Here is a 10,880-nt window from a genome sequence, read left to right as displayed (position 1 = left end):
ATCATTCCATTCGTCCCTGACCAACACGTTGCATATCCACCGTCTGACACCGATAATTTTTTACAGATTCTTGTATGTGATCCAAGTATCGAACTGTTGGTCGCCCTCTACTTCTTCGTCCGACGAAGTTTTGTAGCAGTGCTATTTTTGTTGGTTATGCGAATAACATATGGAACCTCCCTTTAGAAAAAATTTATGAATTACTGTGCTGATAAACCTCTTACGTTATTTGATTTTCAAACAGCTGAGCAGAACTGACCGTACGCAGACATTTCTCTCTTTACTTATTCTGATCAACGCTGAACTGACACACAATATTTTTAGCGCAACGCAATCTGACTTTCAATAATCCCTACAAAAGAACTGCCCTGACTAACAATAACCTATACCTATCATGAATCACTTACCTCACAAAAATCTTCGTTACTCGAACTACTGCAATACAGCGAGCGCCAATACTGCCTGCTAAATAAAAGATTCTAACTACTGAAGGCACTAACTACTGATAGGCACAGTTAGCAAATGAAAGATTTTGATAGAGAACAAACAATGTATTTACCTTAATAGTGTTCAAAAGTCATCCAGTCTTACAAATTTACTGTCTCTGTCCAGATCATCCACTCTCAAAACTCCGCCATCTCATCACTCTCCACATCCACCACTGTTGGCGGCTCACCTCCAACTGCGCAACGCTACGCGCTGTTCACATCCAACTGCCCAACACTACAATAGCGAATATTCCAAAAATGCCAACCAGCCACAGACTGCACACAGCACAGCCAGTGATTTTCATACAGAGCGCTGCGTGCCATTACCAACACAAAAACCTAAACAGCCTGCTTACAAAGCCCCCATGCTCCCCATAAAAATTTTACAAATTCTTTTGGGCAGTGGCCAATACAGATTTGAAAATTTTTTTATAATTACAATAACAAAGATATCAAATGCACACATTTATACACTGTTGTTCAAAAGCAAAGATTTTCTCACAGTCCATAAAGACAGCCCTGATCATCCATCACAGTAGTAATTGCAGGTTTTTTTCTCAAAGTCTGAGCAGCAAAAGAAATCAAATAACGTAAGGGATTTACCAGCACAGTAATTCATAAATTTTTCTAAGGGGAGGTTTCATATGTCGACCCTTACCCGAGGATACCTCACTGGAATCTTCTGATGTTTTCTTGGAATTTTTTTTAATTAGTGTAGCTATTGTTTATTGCTAGAGCGTAATTGTAGAGAGAATTTCCTTTGCAGTTGTTGTTTTTCATTGTTGTACAGTAAAACAGTTGTGGCATGCATGTAGATTTGAACCAAGTATTTCGCAGCTGCGCTTGCAATTAACTAGATATTATTTTCAGTGCTATGTTAATGTGTTTTTTTTATTTTTTGTCTTCAAACTGTGCTTTTCGTGTCATCGTGTGAAATACGTGATAATTATGGCGTGTGAAAAACGTAACACTAGGCTCCAAAGTACACTGAGAAATGATAGTGACGACGAGCGTAGCTTATCAGCACCGCCGTGTAATGAATTAACAGACATTCATAGTAGTAATTTGGTAATTGTGCATAGAGAAATGGAGAGGGCGGCAAATAATGGTGTACACAGTGAAACAATTAGTGAACAAGGAAGCATTATCGATCGATCGGTCGTCAACAGCTCGCCTTAGGATTCCGAAATGACAGGACACAATCTTGCAAATACTGTAGATTCAGGTTTTGCGTCCTCACCGTTTTCTCAAATAAGTCAAGACACATTTTCTGCTTTTCAAAATGCGAATGTTGCCGGTGCAAATGCACTGCCGAATAGCACTGAGGAACACGTTTCAGACACCAGAGCGTTGTTGTTACAATTAAATCAACAAATGGGGCAAAAGCTTCAAATGTTAGACACAATGGAAAAAAATCTTCGAAAGTTAGACACAATGGAACAACATCAGAGACGAACACAGCAACAGCTTCAAAAGTTAGACACCACGCTTGAACAAACACGTGAAGGCTTAACTGGTTCAAATGGCTCTGAGCACTATGGGACTCAACTTCTGAGGTCATCAGTCCCCTAGAACTTAGAACTACTTAAACCTAACTAACCTAATGACTTCACACACATCCCTGCCAGAGGCAGGATTCGAACTTGCGACCGTAACGGTCTCGCGGTTCCAGACTGTAGCGCCTAGAACCGCACGGCCACTCCAACCGGCGAAGGCTTAACTGCTGAGTTACTTAAAATCGAATCGAAATGTCAAAAAGTCTGTAATGACGTAAAAACACAAATTTGTGAGCATTTCCAGCCTATTTTTTCGCGTCATGAAAACGCATTACAGAATCACGAACCAGCCATAAAGGAACTGTAAACTACTGTTCATGGAAATCACGTCACCTTGCAAGCTAAAATTGACTCAGTTGCATCTACCGATTCGGTTACGCAACTTGCAAAAACTCAGGAAAACTTAAAGGACACAGTAGATACGTTTTCAACACAAATGGACACTCTGAAACTTGGTTCAGAAAAACACACTGAGGAAATCAGTTCATTATTGGAGAAAGTAGCCCAACTTTCGGATTAGTTCACTAACTTATCTACAAAGGTAGATGATGATCTGAATGACAAGACCGGTACCCTTCACTGACACAGAAGAGTATGAACAAATTAAGAAATTTAAACAAAATCAAATTAATACGTAACACAAAAGAGAAATCCGAGAAGTACAAGATCAGTTGGCACAAGTAATACAAGATTTACATATTTCAGAGGACACTCGCACTCCAACACGGGAAGAGGGACTTAGAAATACGGAAAAGCCACAAAATAATAACACAGGGCATTTCGGAAATTATGGAAGAAATTGGCAAGGTGCACCGAATTTTGAGATGGACCCACCGATACGACGTAATAATGACCAATATGCGACTCGCCGACATGATGACTTTGACTATAAGCTGTTCATTATTACACGTAAATTCAAAACATTTAAGAATCCTGGCAGGGTCGCCATATGAAACCTCCCCTTAGAAAAAATTTATGAATTACTGTGGGTCGCCATATGAAACCTCCCCTTAGAAAAAATTTATGAATTACTGTGCTGATAAACCTCTTACATTATCTGATTTTCAAACACGTGAGCAGAACTGAACGTACTCAGACATTTCTCTCTTTACTTATTCTGACCAACACTAAACCGACATACAATATTTTTAGCGCAACGCAATCTGACTTTCAATAATCCCTACAAAAGAATTGCCCTGACTAACAATAACCTATACCTTTCATGAATCACTTACCTCACAAAAATCTTCGTTACTCGAACTACTGCGATACAGCGAGCACCAATACTGCCAGCTAAATAAAAGATTCTAACTACTGAAGGCACTAACTACTGATAGACATAGTTAGCAAATGAAAGATTTTAATAGAGAACAAACAATGTATTTACCTTAATAATGTTCAAAAGTCATCATATGTATATCACTTCATGATATCCAGTATTACAAACTACCCTTTCTAAAGGACACACGTCCAGGTCGGCCGCTCTCAAAATTCTGCCATCTCTCTCCCCACATCCACCACTGCTGGCGGCTCACTTCCAACTGTGCAACGCTACACGCTGTTCACATCCAACTGCCCAACACTACAGTAGCGAATACTCCAACAATGCCAACCAGCCACAAACTGCACACAGCACAGTCAGCGATTTTCATACAGAGCGCTACGTGACGTTACCAACATAAAAACCTAAGCAGCCTACTTACACATGGCCGACCTGTTTCAGACGGTTTCTTTCAATGAACTTTGTGATTTCAAGATATTTTTATAATCTGTAAACGTCAGAATTATATCATCTGCTACACGCTCCACATTCATTAGTTGCACTATAGATTTTGCGTAAGACCTTCCGTTGAGAACATCCTACTATCTCTTCACACTGTTGTGTAAGTGTCCAGGTTTCTCAGCCATATGTTAATACAGGATATATTAAAATTTTATATTGTTGAACGTTTTGTTTTCCTGGATAGATTTCTGGACATAAATTGTGCGGCCAGCACGTAATAGCTTTTAATAGCTAGATTGATGCCTCGCTTTATTTCCATATTAGTATCGTTCTATGGTTTTACGAGTGTTCATAGACAAACAAATTCAGTAAGAGATTCTATTCACGCCTGGTCAATTTTTAGCACTGTATATAGTTCTGGTTGTATTGCTCTCTTGTATTTCGTTTTATTGATGCTCACTTTCAGTCCCATTTCTATTGCTGCCACCACGAGTGCTCTATATGTTCCTTTAGCATCTATTTCTGTTCTTCCAATGATAGCAACTTCACATGCATAAGCCCGAAACTGCAACATTCTATTGTATATTGTGCCTGTTGTGCTGATTTTTACTGTCATTACACTGAGCGACTAAAGTTGTGGGAAAGCGACATGCAGATATAAAGATGGCGGTAGTATCAGGCACACATTCGTCATTTGGACTCGTGTGATTCATGTGAAATGATTTCCGACGTGATTACGGCCGGACGATGGTACTTACAAGACTTTGAACGTGGAGTGGTAGTTGGAGCTGGACGCATGGGAGATTCCATTACGGAAATATTTAGGCAATTCAGTATTCTGAGACGCACAGTGTCGAGAGTGTGCCGAGAATACCAAATTTCATGCATTACCTCTCACCAGGAACAACGCGGTGGCCGACAGCCTTCACTTAAAGACTGAGAAGCAATGGCGTTTGCGTAGAGTTGTCAGCGCTAACAGACAAGCAACAGTGCGTGAAATAACCGCAGGAATCAATATGGGACGTACGACGAAAGTATTCGTTTGGACAGTGCGGCGAAATTCGGCGTTAACAGGCTATAGTAGCATACGACCGATGCAAGAACATTTGCTAACAGCACCACATAGCATTCAGCGCCGGTTCTGGGCTCGTGACCATATCGGTTGGACCATAAATGCCTGTAAAACCGTGACATGGTCAGATGAAACCCGATTTCAGTTGGTAAGAGTTGACAGTAGGGTGTGGCGCAGATCCCATGAAGCCATGGACCCAAGTTGTGAAAAAGGCACTGTGCAAGGTGATGTTGGCTCTATAATGGTGTGAGTGGGGTTTACATGGAATGGACTGGATCTTTTGGTCTAACTGAACTGATCACTGAAAGGAAATGGTTATGTTCGGCTACTTGGTCCATTTTCAGCCATCTGTACCGGAATTTTTATGAATGGCAATACACCATGTCACTGGAACACAACTGTTCGCCATTATATTGAAAAACATCCTGGACAATTCGGCAATTTAGTTGGCCACCCAGATCGCTCGACATTAATCCCTTCGAATACTTACGGGACATAATCGAGACGTCAGTTCGTGCACAAAATCCTGCACCGACAACACTTCCGTAATTATGGATGGCTACAGAGGCGGCATGGCTCAGTATTTCCGTAGGGACTTCAACTAATGTTGAGTCCATGCCCTGTCGAGCTGCTGCACTACGCCGGGCAGAAGGACATCCGTCATGATATTAGGAGGCATCCAATGACTTTTGTCACCTCAGTGTATTAACTTCTTTAGTGCTTTGTTAAAACGCTTACATGAGAATATATCGGCTTGCTTCAGTCCATAGTCAGTTTAAAAACTTGCCTTTAAAATTCCTTGTAACCCTGCTTTCCATACTGCTATATCGAGTTCATTCATGGCTTCATTTACCTTACTTTGTTTTATTGGGTCATATGCCGCTTTAGAATCAACAAATACAAGAGGTGTTCCATATTTTGAACCCTCTCTGTAATGTATCTACCTCAGGGTAGATGTTTGGTCAATAGTTGTAACAAAGAAGTCTGTGTTTGGAAACTGAAATGAACAGTCGGTCAGCCTCAGTGAAAAGACGTTCTATCCAGTTACGACATCAGTGGACAGGAAATGCATATAGAAACTTACAAAAAAAAAAAGAAAAAAAAAGAATTGAAGCGCTGAGAAGGGCAGGAAGGAACGAAATTATCTCACAAGTTGAGAGGGTGTGTGATGTTAACCCAGTGAATCCAAAATCGAGTCAGATTTGCGAAGAACTCGGCAGTATGAGCGCACTTATTGGTGTGACGTTGCACTCCGTCCAGGCTGGAGTGATGCACTGATTCAGTTGGGATGCGTGTGATAAACGTGTTGTATCCTCTTCTGAGCAAACTGTCTCACGACTACTGTAATTGGTCCTTGATATTCTGCATACTGGAACTGGGACAGAGATGTCCGAAATGATATCACACCTGTATTGCTGGGGAAATATCTTGGGATTTCGCTGGCCACCAGAGTACATCACCAGAGACACGTGCCACGTGTGGGTTAGCATTGTCCTATTGAAAAATATAGCAGCGTTACTGTCACACAAGAGGTAACAAATGAAGCTCCCAAATGTTAATGACATACCGTTGTGCCGCCACTGTTCCCTCAGTCAAGACCAGCAGTGACCTGAAGTCGTACTCGATGGTTCTCTACAGTGTGGCACCAGGAGGAACACCGCTGTGCCTCTCCTAAACTTTTGAAATAAAGGAGCTCTCCTCAGGTCGCCTCCAGACTTGCCAACGACAGTCATCCAGGGTCGTGCAAATCCGCGAATCATCGCTAAACACATCTACATCTACATCTACATCTATACTCCGCGAGCCACCTTACGGTGTGTGGCGGAGGGTACTTATTGTACCACTATCTGATCCCCCCTTCCCTGTTCCATTCACGAATTGTGCGTGGGAAGAACGACTGCTTGTAAGTCTCCGTATTTGCTCTAATTTCTCGGATCTTTTCGTTGTGATCATTACGCGAGTTATATGTGGGCGGTAGTAATATGTTGCCCATCTCTTCCCGGAATGTGCTCTCTCGTAATTTCGATAATAAACCTCTCCGTATTGCGTAACGCCTTTCTTGAAGTGTCCGCCACTGGAGCTTGTTCAGCATCTCCGTAACGCTCTCGCGCTGACTAAATGTCCCCATGACGAATCGCGCTGCTTTTCGCTGGATCATGTCTATCTCTTCTATTAATCCAACCTGGTAAGGGTCCCATACTGATGAGCAATACTCAAGAATCGGACGAACAAGCGTTTTGTAAGCTACTTCTTTCGTCGATGAGTCACATTTTCTTAGAATTCTTCCTGTGAATCTCAACCTGGCGCCTGCTTTTCCCACTATTTGTTTTATGTGATCATTCCACTTCAGATCGCTCCGGATAGTAACTCCTAAGTATTTTACGGTCGTTACCGCTTCCAATGATTTACCACCTATGGCATAATCGTACTGGAATGGATTTCTGCCCCTATGTATGCGCATTATATTACATTTATCTACGTTACGTTTTGCGTTGTGGCATCAACGGCATCCCGAGCATGTGACGTTAGTTTCCGAGGCTCGCTGCTGCTAGTCTCCGAGCAATGGTGCGAGGTAAGGCACAATGTCGCAGGGAGTCCATCATTTATTCTCAAATGGCAGGCGTAGACGTGAGTGGGCTACGATGTACTTCATACACTGCACGCCGCTCCTCCCTTCTGGTCGTCATACGCCGTAGACTGGAAGCTTGACGACGGGCATTCCTGCCCTCAAGGTGCCAAGCAGTCCAGCATTGGGCCACCACAAATCAACGTACTGCACGATTCGGTCAGCCGTCCAAATACAGACGCACAGATTGTCAGGTACTGATCTATCCCACACGATTACGTGGTATCTCTATGTCCTTCCCAGTGATTGCTTGACATCTGTCACTGTTTATGCCCCTTATACACGCTACCATGCTTGGTACCAAATTGATCACCAACAACACTAATTCGCTCTGGTGCTCCTTCTACCTGTCACAGAGGATTACGAGTCTAAACATTCATATACCCTCCGATGGTGTTGGCGAGTAAGAACTTAAGTTATCATCCAAGCAGGCCTTCTGTATGCTTCCTAGTTTACAAGATCAGACAAACGAAATCTGTAGGGAATTAAACGGATGATACCGGTGCAAGTACAGGATTCCCGACGTGGAAGAGTGTGCTTGCTAGCTTGGTTGAGGGACTTTCAGTCAACACTCGAGTCAACACTCGATTAGTTCCACAGGAAATTGGTGCCACGCAGCTCCACGAGGAACAGTAGTGAGCCGTGCTGACCCTGGCTTATGCGTTGCTTTAAAACTTGGCTGTTACTCTGCGTTTGCTTTCCCGTGATTATTGTGGTTATGCCTTGGTTCTTCCTCTTTTTACGTGTGGCAGCAGCGGTTACAATCGATATTTGTACCGTATACCATCTTTGATCTGGTGCTTATACTCGTAGTTCCGGCTTGGCGGTAAGCAGCCAGTCGGTCGGTTGGAGCGGATCAGCAAGCAAGTCTCCACGCGGAGGAGTCGGCCGCGTCCGCTGGGGGCTGTCGGAGCGTGTGGGGGGCTGTTCCGAGTACTACGAGGTTCGTTGCCCACCGACTCAGGACATGAAAGTTCAGTGGTGATTTTATTACCGAAGCCACGTCTGTTCATGTTGTCCCCTTGGTTGGTGGTTCTCTGTTGGCGGTATTCCTGGGAGCAACAGCGAGTGTTCGAGTTCGTGAAGATTTAGCCGCCGTGTGGTGGAATTAGCTATATTTCTCGGTTTGAAATTCAAGTGTACCAGTGGAATTTTCTGCCTTGTCGCCGTTAGTGTTCCGGTTCACTGCCCTGGTCGATGGTAAATTCAGGCAGTGTCCTTTCCTCACCTGTTGTCGCTGTCCAACATGGTGTGTAGTTTTTAAGAGCTGAATGTATTTTTGGTTGTGGACGGCTAAGTCTGTAACGTTTTGGCTTTGGAATCCTCGTATACTGGTCGGTGGTTAGCAAGTCGTCTTGTCGGTGGGTCCCTGAATGTCTCTTGGTTCTGTTATCGGCGGATCGAGTATAGCTGGGCCGACTTCTAGTCTCACCCAAGCGAACGTTAAGATTTCAAGGGCAGACCGAGCCCCCTGGAAACTTCTGAGCGCCGTTCTTATTAGCGTTTAATTGTGTATTTTAATGGCTCATAGCCGACGGTTGGATTTGGTATGCTTGTAATTGTGGTTTTAAAACAAAGGCCTTCAGCCGTTTTAGAAGTACGTTTTTCTAAACTGGCCATGTTTTACGTTGTCCGAAGATGAAGCTTGGGCCTTCTGCCTGTTGAAAATTTATTGTATTGCTTTTAAAAGCATCGGCCTTCAGCCGCTTTAAGTTTTAAGGATCTTACTTATCAAGTATTACAACTTGGAAGATATAGCTTGGGCTTTCTGCCTGTTGAAAATTTATTGAAGTGTATTTTTATAAAAGCATGGGCCTTCAGCGGCTTAAAGTTTTCAGGATCCTACTTATCAAGTATTATACATTTCTTCAGGTCAGTAAATAAAATCTTGTTGACGATGCAGCTAATACTAAATTTTTATTTGTTACTGAGTTGTAAAATAATCAGAAGTTTTAGAGTGGTTGATAATTACTACGTTGAACACACATCATATGTGGATAAACGATTTAAAATATTAAAAGATGTAATATTCCTCGACATACTCCTTGAGAACGAAAGCATGACACGGCATCAGAACAGAAAGTGGAATATTTATTTTTAACGTATATCGAAATTTTTCTTGTAAGGAACTTTAAATTCACACTATAACACGTCTGAATACATAAGCCAATACAACTGGAAATTACTCTTCTTGGAAATTAAACAAAATATTATGTCTGATAAACGTGTGCGTAGGCATCCTTATTGCGTCTGCTTTTGAATGTAGACGCTTGCGTCCCTCATCAGCGAAGTAATTTACAAATATCTATACATGAGGCTAATGACTTTGTCGTAGAGTAGTTCCTTAGCGTGGATGGCCCATAGATAGTCGAGGTGGTTGAATGAATCCAGTGATATGAGGAAGCGGCCTATGCAATTTGGTAGCTTGTCGTAAAGTCTGTCCGCATCCTGCAACAATAAACAGAAATTGTCTGAATGCACATCCAAAAAAATTCAATAACTCGAAAGTAAAACTTTTAAGTAATGGTCGTTAATGACACACATTCATACTACACAATTGGTAAAGAGAAGAGTGTCAGGTAGTCTCTACATCGACGTGAACAACCCGCAACCAACGCCGAAGTTGTTCAGGCTCTCGAAAGCGTGCATTTCGATTGTATTGACAAAAAGGATTCAAAGATGTTTTACAACACCTGTCTGAATTTTATGAGAGGCACTCAAATGAAAACCGAACATTCGCCAAAACGGAACAACTGAGTGGCTCCATTCAAAAGTAATCACCACACACTTTAAGGCATTTATCCCACTGGGAGAAGATACAATCAATTACTGTTTCGTAGAGAGCGGTCGTCCGCCGACGGATCCACAACCATGCCCTGTCTTGCACTTCCTGGTTCGACTGAAAGCGACTTCCATGCATGTCTTTCTTCGGCTCACCAAAGACGTGAAAGTAACACGCTGAAAAACTGAGCACATAGTCAGATTAGACAGTAATGGAGAAGAGAATTGGCGTTGTCCTTTTCAAAGAACCGATGTAGCCTTAACTACTTTCGGAAAAGTGCGCAAAATCTAAATTTGACCCTTGACCCGAAAAAGAATTGATTCTTCCATAATTTTTGATATTTGAATTGCTGCCTCAAACTTGATGACTTTGTTTTTCTAAACATTCTGTGCACCTTACAGCTGAAATTAAAAGAACTGCTTGTCTCCCCCTTGCTAAACCTTAATTTGTTACACTTGTGCTCCTCAGGTCAGTATGACACGGAGGGCGTAAAGATTCAGACTGTAAAAAAACAATTTTTTTGAAATATCGTCTTCTGACTGAATTTATGAGCCAAAAATTCCTTTCCTGTGCCAACCTCTTAATCTCACAGTAGCACTTTCAACCAACGTTCTCAATTTTTTCTTGATGTAT

The 10,880-nt window shown here is 42.3% G+C and overlaps 1 pseudogene; it reads right to left on the bottom strand.

Moving 5' to 3' along the window:
• Positions 1–9,760: 9,760 nt before the first annotated feature.
• Positions 9,761–10,880, bottom strand: part of LOC126413080 (lipase 3-like) — a 78,152-nt pseudogene continuing 77,032 nt past the window's right edge.

Source organism: Schistocerca serialis, chromosome 7 (genome assembly GCF_023864345.2).
Source record: "Schistocerca serialis cubense isolate TAMUIC-IGC-003099 chromosome 7, iqSchSeri2.2, whole genome shotgun sequence".
Classification (NCBI taxonomy): Eukaryota; Metazoa; Arthropoda; class Insecta; order Orthoptera; family Acrididae; genus Schistocerca; species Schistocerca serialis.
This window is presented reverse-complemented; position numbering and strand designations above follow the sequence as displayed.